General features: G+C 41.6%; 1 protein-coding gene across 3 annotated transcripts in view; it reads right to left on the minus strand.

Annotated features, from left to right (window-relative positions):
• Pced1b (PC-esterase domain containing 1B) overlaps positions 1–13,126 on the minus strand; it is a 132,783-nt gene that overhangs the window by 40,153 nt on the left and 79,504 nt on the right. Inside the window, exons 3-5 of one of the 3 annotated variants that reach the window (XM_078014830.1) lie at positions 5,330–5,451; positions 1,979–2,081; positions 836–936 (exon numbers count right to left, since the gene is read on the minus strand). The exons of 1 other annotated variant lie outside the window; for it this stretch is intronic. The gene's annotated coding sequence lies outside the window, so the exon portion shown is untranslated. The remainder of the gene's footprint in view (positions 1–835; positions 937–1,978; positions 2,082–5,329; positions 5,452–13,126) is intronic. One more of the 3 variants, XM_078014832.1, reaches the window with a different exon arrangement.

Raw genomic sequence — 13,126 nt, forward strand, 5'->3', positions numbered from 1 at the left:
AATTCCTTCCAGGTGGCAGAGCACATAAAACAACATGTGACATTTACTCAAGATCAAGATAGTAAGGAAGAAAACCAGGAATACAACTTATCGAGGGCCAGAACAAGGTAGAGCCCCAGCACGGGTGACGACTGAGCAATGAGAAGGGTTAAAAACAAAAACACAGGAAACAAAGTACAGCTGCCAGAATTGAAGAGAGAATGGAAGATACTCTGCAAAAACAAAACCAGGTGAGGTGCAGTCTGAAAATATGAACTGCCAATGAAACTGAAATCTTGGAGACTGTCTGGTTGCCTCATATAATTTATAGGACTGGAGCAATGTGCCCCTGATCCTCATGCTGAAATTTATGTCACAGGGTGAAGATATAATTCTAACCTTTTAAAAGACCACGATTTAAGCTACTCTGGGTTGAGAGGGTGGAAGTATGTCTTTGTCTCTAAGGAAGATCATAAGAAATGCTTGTGCTTAAGAGTCACCCATAGTTTTTAACCTTTTGTTTTAGGGGTCAACCAAAAGTCCAAATTCCCTAGCTTTTGTGATCCATATAGGTGAAGGCAGTAATCTGAATTAGGAGAGTGACTTGGAGGTGGGAGTAATAGATCATGAGTAAGAAAACATAGTGGCTCCCTGGTTTCTGGGCTGGTTCAGATAACTGAGTGGACAGTGCTGGCAGGAAAGGGGACTGTCTGATGCCTGGATGCAAAATTTGGTTCACTCTTCGAACTTGAGTCAATTACTTAACCTCTCTGAGTCATTATCTGCCAAAAAGGATAATTTTGCTTCTCAAAGTTATTGTGGGGACTAAATGAGACACAAACTTGAGAGTTTATACCTTGGTGCTTATATTGAGTCTCTAGTAATTGCCGAGTCCTGGAGGAAGTGCTGAGAATAATAAACGCAAACGGCCTCTGAATTCAAAGTATTCTCTGTTAGCTGGAAGAGATATGCAAAAACAATTAACACAATACAATGCAAGAAGCACTAAAATATCAGCGTGCATAAGGTGTTAGAGGAGTCCAAAATAATGCACTCTGCTTACAAATGTGGAGCCACAGAAAGGCCTCTGGTGGATGAGGGAAAGAGGAATGGCCATGGGAGCTAGGCTTAAACAAATACAGTTTCTCCAAAATGACTTTCACTTGTGAACTTGGACACATTCATTTCTCTGGGTCTCAGTTTTCTCATCTGGGGATAATAGCATCCAGCTCAAGGAGAGATATTGAGGGTTAAGTGAAATAATGCATGAAAAATGTTCAGAACTGTGCCTGGTACACAGCAGATCTCTGTGCACATTAGCTGTTCTATTACCATTGTTCTCTTTGGAGAACTCAGGGAGTCATTCAGTTCTGCTGGATTCAAGGACATATCAAGGTCACAGCTAATAGTAGAGCCTAGACTAGGATTCAGGCTGCCAATTTTATGCTCCAAAACGGAAGTAGAGCTTTATGTTCCTCCAACCCCACTTTTCTACTAAAGATAAAATGGAATCCTTTTGTGTAAAGTGGGTACTCCATTGAGTTTTTCCAAAAGAAAGTTTTGAATAAAGTCATTCGACATTTGAAGGAGCTCATATCTAAAAGGGTTACTTACTTCCAGGGAGATAGCCAGTCTGTATATATAGATTCACTTTTGCTAACTGAACAACTCAATTTTTTCCTAGGCTATATATATTTCTCTTATTTCATACCTCTAGGCACCCAGTTCTCTGGAGGGTATTTAATTGACTTTCGTATCAAAGGAAAATAAAAGTAAACAGAATAAGTTCTGAAAGGAAACTGGCCACAGGACTGACCACTTGGACACACCAAAGATAAGCAAAGCAAGTTTATTGTCAGAAGTCTGACAGGCTGCCTCGCACAGGGAACAACAGCAATTTCCTTCTTAGAGTTTTCTTTTGTAAGCAAGGTCATGGTTAAGGGGAAAGGGACTCTGTTTGAGGTAGGGTTAGTCTTTGAGGTTGGCACAGCAGACGTACCTGATTTCACGAAAAGCAAGTTTCTATTTCTTAGGGGCAGAAGCGGACAGGTTTCCATTTCTCAAGAACAGAAACTGGCAATTATTTTCTTTTCTTTTCTTTTCTTTTTTTGAGAGAGGAGAGAGAGAGGGAGAGAGAGAGAGATAGAGATAGAGAGAGAGAGAGAGAGAGAGAGAGAGAGAGAGAGAGAGAGAGAGAGAGAATTTTTTAATATTTATTTTTCAGTTCTCGGCAGACACAACATCTTTGTATGTGGTGCTGAGGATCGAACCCGGGCTGCACGCATGCCAGGCGAGCGCGCCACTGCTTGAGCCACATCCCCAGCCCCTGGCAATTATTTCTTAATAAGAAGAACAGTAGTTATAAAATGGGGGTGGGGGAAAGGAAGATGGCTATAGTTGTGCCAACAAGTTTTACTTATAATCAACATTCAATTATTGTCTTCTGGTTTAGAAGCTGTTTGCTGGCAGTTTGGAAAGTGATGAAAATGATTACACCACATAGCCACCATTTGTGACATAGTTAAACAGATCTGTATGGAATGAGAAAACAAAAATTTCAGAACAATGCAGAGATATTCCACAGCGACATGGGTGGCTGGATATATTCACACAAAGTGATGAGTTAAATTGGTGTTCTCTTGGACAGGAGAAAATGAGAATAAAAGAAGAGAAAGCAATTTTTTTTTTTTTTTTGTAAAGACTGCACTAGGAGATCCGTATAGACTCTGGAGAAAGCGATTCCTGAGACTGCTCTAGAAAATGGTAATGGAGGTGGACTGGCAAAGAGAGAGGCAGGCAGTGGCTTAGCATCACTAGATCTTAAAAATTCAAACGCCTGTGCTTAGGTTCCATCTCCCCAGAGATTCTGCTACCCTTGGGGGTGGGAAGCCCAGGTTTCCAGCTTTATGGATGCTCCTCCCCCCCCATTCTAATGTGCAACCCAGGAAGCAAACCTCAGTTCTTGACCAGATAGAAAATCTTTATAAGTCCTGTATAGAAAGAAGCAGGCCTGTGGTGAGTGTTTCTTCTTCCTGACTATAATGAAAACATGGCTTTCTTGAGTTCGACTAGGATAAGAGCAAAGAGAATACACTGGATTGTGAATATTGTGTTTGCCTGGGGAAGGTCAAGGTAAGGATTTGGGAGAGATCATCTGAGATCCAGTAGAAGGACTGCAGAATGCTAATGCAGGGTAATACAGCACCAAGAAGAAACCAAGAACTTTTAAGTAAAAATAGGGCGTCTCTGAGGAACTTAATTAAATTATGGAGTTGTGTAGCTGGCAGAAAACCAAAGAGCAAAAGAAGTTTAAAACCTGCTCAGAGCTTTGGGGCTAGTGAGGGCGGGCTTGGTGGACCTTGTTTAACTTCAGCAACAGCTGCACATGGCCTGGTCACGCTAGCCGTCTGTTTGTTGTGAAGATGAAATGGGACTGTCTGCAGGCAGCCACAGTTGACGGTACTCTTGTTATTTGAGAAGGATGAACCTTCCCTATGAATGAATTATAGTATCCCAGACTTGGGATTTGGGTGGCTGCATCCTAAGAGGGTTTCTCTAGAAAACTGGTACAGGCCTGGAGAGCCTTGGATCTCCAGTCCACAGGAAATCACATAGTCTGTGGGGAACTGGAAGGAAGGCCTCCCGGAGGGGGCCAGAGAAAAGGTCTGGAGGCCAAAGGAAGACTCTAGAGCAGGGAGGAAGTAGGTAGAAGAGATGAAACTGGGGTGAGGTCTGTACCCATTTTGGAGGCTGAGGCCCAGAAACTGGAGTCACACTGACATGGGCTTCCACTCGTTCCCTTTTATGAATCAATCAGCATCATGGAAAAGGATGGTAGAATAGACAACCTGAAAGATAACTGAATTTTACTAGTCATTTTTTTTTCTTACATTCATCTTTTTTTTTTTTTCTTCTTGGTTGCTAATTCCAACTCAGAATTACACGAGCTGATGCATGTGAAAATGTTTTCTAAATTGCAAAATACCATGTGAATAAAGTTTAGCATTGTTTTTTTTCTATTGAGCTTATATCTAGAGATTTCCTCAAATGATATTGAGCTAATTTGTGCACTCTGAGTAGGCTTCTGAGCACAGTGCATCATGATGTGTGGGTTCCCGAGGAGGAGGAGGGCAACAAAAGGCAAGGGCAATGCTGGCCAGGGCTGGAGGCAGCTCTTGCAGATCTCAGACCTGGGATCGTAGAAAGTTATGCCAAGGGCTTGCCTTCACATCCGCACATCCATGAGGGCTTGTGCCTGGAAGTTTCAAGGATGCACCTTTTGTAATAGGGTTAGATGAAGTGAAAATGCTCAGCTGGAGAGAAACGAACATGGGATTCAAGCATTTGGCTCCCAGTCCACATTCATTAATTGTTTGCTGAAATGGAGACAAAGGTAAATATAGCACCACAAAGGGAAATGGCTTTGCAAATAAGGCCATGGCATATTGGACTCGATGTTTCTGGCTGCAGAAAGCTATTATACAAAGTGTCCAAGGCCACTTGTTTATAAAATGAACTTTAAAGAATACTTTCATCATGAGGACCATGGTTGCTGTAATGATTTATTTAAGCAAGATTATATGTTTTTTCTCTAAAAAGGGCTGTCCCTTCTGGTAGGGACACGTTCATGGCACATCAGAATAGTGCTGCTCAGTCTGCCCTCTGCTCCCTGAGCTGTGCACACTGGTGTGGGGATGCACCTGCCCAGAGGAAGGGATGTCTTTTTCCAGGTCACACAAAGGCACCCCATGGGGTAGTGGCAGCCCAGTCTCTGAAGGTCTGAAAACCCAATGCTTCTCTTCTACTTAGATCACTTATCAGGGTGACTTCTAGACCCTGGGTAGGAAACCAATAAGAAGAGCAAAGAAGTGGGACAGGGAGAGAGGGAGAGAGCAAGAGCAAGAGCCAGAGAGGGAGAGAGAGGGAGGATGTGTGGGGGGTTAGAGAATAAAACTCATAAAAATATCAGGTAAAAGAACTGGAAAATAACAACAAAGTGAGACAAATCACGAGGAATGGTAGGTCTTGAGATAAGAGGAGGTGGCCCCCACATATTTCTGGTATTATGAGTAAACTTGAGGGAAAGTTCACAGTGACCTAATCTGCAGCCAAAATAAAATGAGGGCAAAACACAATACAGAGGCATATTGCAATAAGAAGTGAGTCTGGCACCTGAGTCGGACAATTGGATAACCAAGGCTGGAAAGAGTCCACGTTTCCAGTAACAGGTTTGCTTTTAGGGAGAAGAGTCAGAGGAGTGTGCTTCAACCATCCTCTTTACTTCCATCTAGGCTCCCTTCCTCCTGGGCCCCCTCCAGCACCACAGTGAGGCTGGGCGGCTACAGCTTACCTTTCACATTTCCCTTTGGAGGACGAGAGCTGCTTTAGTGTTTGCATCTGCTGTTCCTAACTCTGAAGGTTCAGGAACACATCCAGAGAAAGAAGCCCTTAACTCTGAGGAGCAATTTGGTCCTAAAACAACATAGGAAATGGCTCAAATTCTTTTCAGTTTCCTAGGATAGCAACATTAGCACAACATAGAGAGGAATAACAATACCCAGGCATAAAATTTTACAGAGATATAACAGATTAGCTCCAGGGATATTTGCTTTATGGCTCCCAGTGTACACCCCCCCCCACCCCCCCACCCCGTTTCTCCACAGACCAGGAAGGCCTATGGCCAACACCCTTCCTGAATTCTTATCCCTACAGAGCATTTGGGTGGGACATTATGGATTCCTATGAATTCCAGCTAGGAAATTTATGACACTTTATTTTCCCATTCAGATTAGCCTTTAATAATTTCTTTACTGTCTCAATGTTTAATAGACCCTGATTGTGTTAGATGCTAGTCACACAAAAATACCTAGGGCATGGTAACTGTCCCTAGAGTCCTTACCAAGAGGAGATAGGCCTGTGCTATGGTTTAGATAAGTGTCCTTCAAAGGCCCATGTGTTAGAGTTGGCTGCCAACCTGTTAGCCCGATTGGGAGGTTGTAGAATCTTTAAGAGGCAAGACCTAATAAAAATTAGGTCATCAAGGGCATGCACTTGAAGGGGATATTGGGACATTTGGTCCCTTTCTCTCTTTGCTTATAGAAAACCATGAGGTGGATAGACTTCCTCTATAATGTGCTCCCACTATGATATACTGTGCTGCCACAGAACCAAGTGACCATGGACTGAAATCTCTAAAACAGTGAGCCAAAATAGACTTTTCATTTTCATAAATTGATTATCTCAGGTATTTTGTCATAGCAATGAAAAGCTAATAATACAAAATTTAATAAAAGACATAAAATGTTATGGTATCCTACATATATATATATATATATATATATATTTGGGGAATAGAGAGGACACCAAGGAAGAAGGGGTGCTTCCTGGCAGAACAAACTGGAAATAAACCAGCCTTGAGGCAGTCAAAAGATACAGGTAGACCAGTTGGCCTATTTAAATTCTGTTAGAACAGGTGGGAAAAATCAGGTTCAGGTGTAACAGCCGGGTTTGGCTGGCATATAGGAGGAAGATTCCAGTGGGAACATGACAATCCGGTAACCCATAAAGTCACACTGCTATTGGGCACAGCATAAGACTTGGCCTCCATATGACTGTAGTTCTTAGATATTCCTTTAATGAAGACAATTTAACATTTAAGAATTCCAGAACAAGGGATGGGGGTTTATCCATGGTACAGTGCTTGCCTATTGTGCACAGTACATGAAGTGCTGATTCAATTCCCAGCACTGGGAAGGAAGGAAGGAGGGAAAGGAGGAAAGGAGGAAGGGAAGAAAGAGGGAGGGAGGGAGGGAGGGAGGGAGGGAGGGAGGGAGGGAAGAGAGATTGATGGATTCCAGAATTGGATATGGAATGTTCTTCCCACTTCCTGTGCTCCTGAGAGCTGGATTTGTTAGGACGCTTATCCCTCATCTTAGCAGTGATGTTGGGTTTAACTATTTAAATTAAATAGTTGAAGATTGAAGATTAAAAACATGTCTTACTGCATCCATTGCTGCTTACCATTAAAACAGCACCCGTGTTTGCCCTCTTCTCTCTCACATTCTTTTTTTTTTAAAACTGGGTGGATAACTCCCTTGGAGCAGAAATGGGGGATTTTCTTTCTTTTTCCCCACAGTTTTCAGTTGTCGCATTATAGTTGTGCATACTTGCACTGTAACAATACACTTGGCCAATATTGCCCCCCAGCACTTTCCCCCTGGAATGGGAGGATTCATCAGCACCAGGTTACTTCTCCTGCCTTTTCTCCTTTCTGAAATTTCCAACTCCTGACTTCAGTTCATTTTCACTCAAATTAATATCTGTCTCTTGGTTTTAGGTGAGTCCATGGTGTCTCCCCATGAGTGCTACCTCAGATTCCCTCAGCACGTCTAACTTCTTAGCTGGGATCCCTCTACTTGGATCCTTTACCTAAACTCCTGAGTGCTTCTGGAGAATGTAAGGATCTCTTCTGAGATGAATCTCAAACACTGTTAGACAGCATTTCTAAATGTGGCCCACACAGCAGCACAGAAGTCCAGCTTCCAATGTGACTGTCACTTCCAGCTGCCTCCCTAGAGGCTCAGGTGGTGGGACAGATTCTTGATGGCAAGGAGAGTACCCTACCCCAGGCCTAGGGGACAGGTCTAATAACTCATGGGAATCTTCTTCTCTTTTGCCATTGATATTCTGTTTGGGGGTCTGCCCAGTTCTTGCCAATGGAATATTTTAAAAAAACAAAAAGTCAGTTGGAGATGTTCTAAGTGAAGACAAGATGATGATGATGATGATGATGACGACGACGATGATGACGACCATGACAATGATGACAATTTTGTAGTACTGGGGATTGAACCAAAGGCCTTGTAACTCAATAGTAGTGAGCTCGCGCACCCCTCCAGCCCTGTTCATTTTATTTTGAGAAATATACTTTTTTTTTTGGTAGTACATAGTGTTGAACCCAGGGCCTCATATATGCAAGGCAAGCATTCTACCACTGAGCTGTATCCTCAGCCATTTAAAAAATTTTTTTTTAAGAGGATGACTTTTTTTTTCTTAATGTTTTCATTTATTTATTTATTTAGTTTTTGGCAGATACAACATCTTTGTTTGTATGTGGTGCTGAGGATCTAACCCAGGCGGCACGCATGCCAGGCGAGTACACTACTGCTTGAGCCACATCCCCAGCCCCCTATTTTTAAATTTTGAAACAGGGTCTTACTAAATTGTCCAGGCTGACCTTGAACTTGAAATTCTCCGAGTAGCTGGAATTATAGGCATGTACCACTGTGTCCAGTTCATTTCTGTTTTATGTACTCCTTATACACAATAACATGAAGATAACTTTATGCAATATTTTAATGTGTCTGCATTTTTAAAAATATTTTTTTAGTTGTCAATGGACCTTAATTTATTTTATTTATATGCAGTGCTGAGAATTGAACCCAGTGCCTCACACATGCTATCACTCTACCACTGAGCCACAACCTCAGCCCCAATGTGCCTGCATTCTGACGGCCACCCATCAAGTGAAGTCAGATGTGGAATTTTCCACTAGTGACATCATGCCCATAGCGGTCAAAAAGTTTCAGAATTTGGAGCATTTTGGATTTTGGGTTTTCAGATTAGAGACGCTCAATTGTTCCACAAACTGGGTGGCTTTCAACAAGAGAAATTTATTGTACCACAGGTCTGAAAGTCTGAATTCTAAATTAATGTGTTTTTAGGGTTGTGCTCCCTCTGAAATTTGTAGAGAGATCATCCTTCTTCACCTCTTCCTACTTCCTATGGCTGCCAATGAAGGGATTTGGAGTAGACCACTCCAAAATATGCCACTCTCGCATATAAATTATTCTGAGCTTAAGGCAAATGAGAAAAATCAGATGCAGGATGAGTTCTTAGTCCCACTACCTACCTGAAAACAGAACATGAACCCCCTTGCTAAGGTTTCACCTTTGCTTCGGTACCAGGAACAGTGATAAGGTAAGTAACCTTATCACTGGACACAAGATGGCATCTAGCAGGACCTCTTCCAACAAATCCTATTAATTAGTTTTCCCCATACATTTACTGTCCCACAATTTGCTGACCCTAGTACTCAAGATAATTTAGTAAGTCATTTTCCTTTGTCTTTTCACTTCTCGACAAAATTATTCTTTGCTAAGTAAGTTCAAGTTCTAACGACCTCTATGAGTTACTTATCACCAAGCACTCTTGCGTGTAAGTGTTCCTTTTCCTCACGTAAGCTGTCTCACCTGCAGGGCTCCACTGCAGAACCAAACATGGGAGAGAAAAAAAGACTTCTTCCCTTCTCCAAACCAGGAGTCCCTGGCATTCCTTGGCCTGAAGCTTCATCACTCCAGCCTCTGTCTTCACGTGGCTGTCCTCCCTCTGCTGTGTCTGTGCCTTCACACAGCATTCTCCTCTCTGTGCCTGTCTCTTGTCTACTCAGAAGAACGTTAGTTATTGGATTGGGGCTTACCCTAATGAACTACACCCTCATCTTCACTAATGACATCTGCATAGACCCTGTTTCCAGATAAGGCCACATTTGCAGATACCCAGAGTTAGTACCCTGACATATTTTGGGTGGGGGAGACACAATTCGATCCATCCCAAGACCTTTTGTCCCTTCCCTTTCATCTCTCTGGAAGCGCAAAAGCTATCTTGTGACTCTGAAGCTTCCAGTGTGAGAAAGAAGGTCTACAGGTAAAGATGGTGGAAAGGAGGGGCTGGGGATATGGCTCAAGCAGTAGCGCGCTCGCTTGGCATGTGTGCGGCCCTGGGTTCGATCCTCAGCACCACGTACAAATAAAGATGTTGTGTCCGCAGAAAATTTAAAAAATATATATTAAAAAGTTCTCTCTCTCTCTCTCTCTCTTTTAAAAAAAATAGTTGACTTGGAGTTAATTAATTAATTAATTATTTTTTTAAAGAGAGAGTGAGAGAAGAGAGAGAGAGAGAATTTTTTTTTTAAATATTTATTTTTTAGTTCTCGGCGGATACAACATCTTTGTTGGTATGTGGTGCTGAGGATCGAACCCGGGCCGCACGCATGCCAGGCGAGCGCGCTACTGCTTGAGCCACATCCCCAGCCCTGGAGTTAATTATTTAAAAAAAAAAAAAAAAAAAAAAAAGATGGTGGAAAGGAAAGCTGGGGAAAGGCAGGAGTCCAAGCATCACTGCAGGCGAACTACTGCAGCAGCCACTAATCTCGAGGACTCTGGAATGTGGGAAAATGATCCCAAGTCATCCAATCCACTGCCAGGTATTTTTGTTACTTGAGGTCAAAAACATCCTGATGGACACACCAAATTCCCCCTAGTTCATAATAAAGTCAGAAAAATAGACAATACAATTTTCACAAATCTAAATTCATTCGATTTCTTTTTTCTGATATTTGAATACCCAAAACATGGGAATGATGTAATATCCTTTATGAAATGATGGTTGGTGATTATAGATTGTCATTTGCTTTATAGTGTCCTGGCTTGGTGAAGAAAGGAAAGAAGCAGGGGAAAAAAAGATCTTAGAAATTTGTCTATCTGAAAATTAAAAAAAAAAAAATTTAGCTTATGATTTCCAAAATTCTGTATTGAGAAGAATGCTGGCTGAACTTGCCCTGTAAGGCCTAGAGCCCACAGTGTGCTTGAGCCGCTGGCAGCAGCTCACAAGAGCAGATGGTTGAATTTCCAGGAAGCTGCTTGGCATCACCTTGGTAGCCTGAAACCCAACGTGGTGGGAGTATTTGCATCATGGAAATCTGCAAATGCTATAAATCACCTCCTAAGCTGGTTGTTCACTGCCTGGAACCTGCCTCTGCATGTATGGGTGGGGGGGCAAGCATGCCAGGTACAACTTGCATCACACAAGACACACGACATTGATATGGACTTCATTGACCAATTCATAGATTCACAATGAAAAGTGTTCTCAGTGCTGGTTTAGTCATTGGATGGTCCATTTCCCTCATGAATGCATCAGCTCTGTCTCAGCAGGAAATATATCATCTGTTCTAGTGACCAACATCCCACTGCCTAGCATAACTGAGGGGGTGCAGGGGGCCCCGCTATCTTAGGAGTCATTATCAGAGATTCCACAGCTATAGAACACTTTGGAAAGAAAATGCTGTTGGAACACAAAAATATTCAGCAGTGTAGACAGATGGGTCCCTGTCGTCACGCGTACATGTTCTAAGATGGCCAGGCAAGAAATCATCATTAACAAAGGCACTTTAATTTCAAGTAGTAAAAATCACCAGTTGTGTTTTAAATAATTCACAGTAGTGTGTTCAGTAAAACACTCATTCAATGGGTGGTTTGTAGGTGTTTAAAAATATGAAATGGTTCTGTAGCTAATAGATTTGGAAAATGTTGTTTAGCCCAAGCCAACTGGTTTCTTTATTGTGCAAGTTCTCAGAGCCTTTAATTTGATACTGAGGTGCTTGTGAATCTATTTCTACTTTTGAGGTGCATCACCTATAATAAGTGCTCCACAGAGCTATTTTAGGAAATATCAACACACTGTCACCCTAGATTTCTTAAAATGCTCCAAATAATTTTCTTGAGAGTCTTTTCTATTAGGTATTAAAGCAAAAATATATTAAGGAATTCCATTCCTAGGAAGTGAGAGATGGACAGTTCAGAATTTTTCTGTGTGTATTCTGTCCATTTCTTTACCTATATAGAATCACTATGACATACTCCCACATGACTCTTAGAATTTTGGAGTACCCCAAATGTAGTTCCTCTACTTCCCTGTATTGGCAAAAGTTTACTCCCTAATTGGGTAGTTAACACTCCCAAGGTATCAAATAATATTTATTCAAGACATTAACTTCCTGTATGTTAACCTTGTTTTTCAAATGACAGAGTAAAAATCATCCTTTCATTTATTACCAGAAAGAAAGAGAGCACCCTACCTCAACTGCTGACAGCCATTCTAATTTAGCTTTCAGCTGTTAGGCAGAAGGAACCCCCATTCATCCCAATGAGACATTCCCTTTGTGTTGACAGTCTCTGGAGTGAAACACATCATAGTCTTGTTTGTTTACATGTCCTTGTTTTCTAACAACCTCACAAGGCAGCTGGATGTGTCTCCTCTGTCGGAAGTGTGACGTGGTGACCAAGAGCTGGGTTCTGGAGCCAGCGTGGGTATAAGTTCCAGCTCTGCCCTTACTACCACGTAGACTCGTGCAAGTTACTTAACCTCAGTTTTTCTCAACTGTGGAATGAGAATAATAACAGAAGTGTCTGCCTCTTGGGCCAGGGAAAGCCTTAAAAAAAAAATAAAAATAAAGCACACAATGTAGTATTTCTTTAACTTTAGCTCTCTTGCTTACAGAGATTCATTGCCTTGCACGTTTGAATTCTTCTAAGGCTTCTTTTTTTCTTATCCAACCAATTGAGATAAATAAATTTATTTCCTCCAGCATCTCCTCACCAGGAGGATCACCCAAGCTTTCAATCACTGCTGCTGCTCTCTTCTGGGCTAGCTTCATGTTTCACTGCCTCTCTTCAGTTTAAGGATTTCTAATGGGACTCAGTCCTCTGAAACATGCCTGCCTAGAGAAACAGAACTATTTGTGACTTCAAAATTACATCAATCTGTTCTCTGAAAAGGGTTGTGAAGCCTTCAGCCTTTCTGTTATCAGTGGGAGTGGACTATTATTAGCATCCAGCTCTGCTCTGATCTTGTTGGATTCAGTTCTGATTTTGAAGGGGGGAAATTACAGGATGTTTCTTGTGACAGAAGGGTGTAATGGTTGGTAATGATGTGTTGTCCCCTGTTTAGCACTGACAGAGAGTTGAGTTATTTTAATGTTTTTTTTTTCCCAGTAGAGGAGACTAAATGAGACAGAAAAAATTTCCAAGTTTAAAAGAATTTAGAGATCTGACATTCTTTCTAATACATATGGTTTTTCTATCTCATTGTACTCAATCAAGAAAATTCAGTTGAAAATACCTTAACCAACCAGAACCCAGCTCCCTGAAATGATGGCTTAAATAGTTGATTATATATATATATATATATATATATATATATGGTTGCAACCACAATTTAGACCATAACAATTTCTTCCTTTCCTTTCTCTCTTTTGTAGATATACATTAACAAGAGAATAAACTACATATTGTGTGTACATATTTAT

The sequence above is a fragment of the Ictidomys tridecemlineatus genome, chromosome 6 (assembly GCF_052094955.1).
Source record: "Ictidomys tridecemlineatus isolate mIctTri1 chromosome 6, mIctTri1.hap1, whole genome shotgun sequence".
Classification (NCBI taxonomy): Eukaryota; Metazoa; Chordata; class Mammalia; order Rodentia; family Sciuridae; genus Ictidomys; species Ictidomys tridecemlineatus.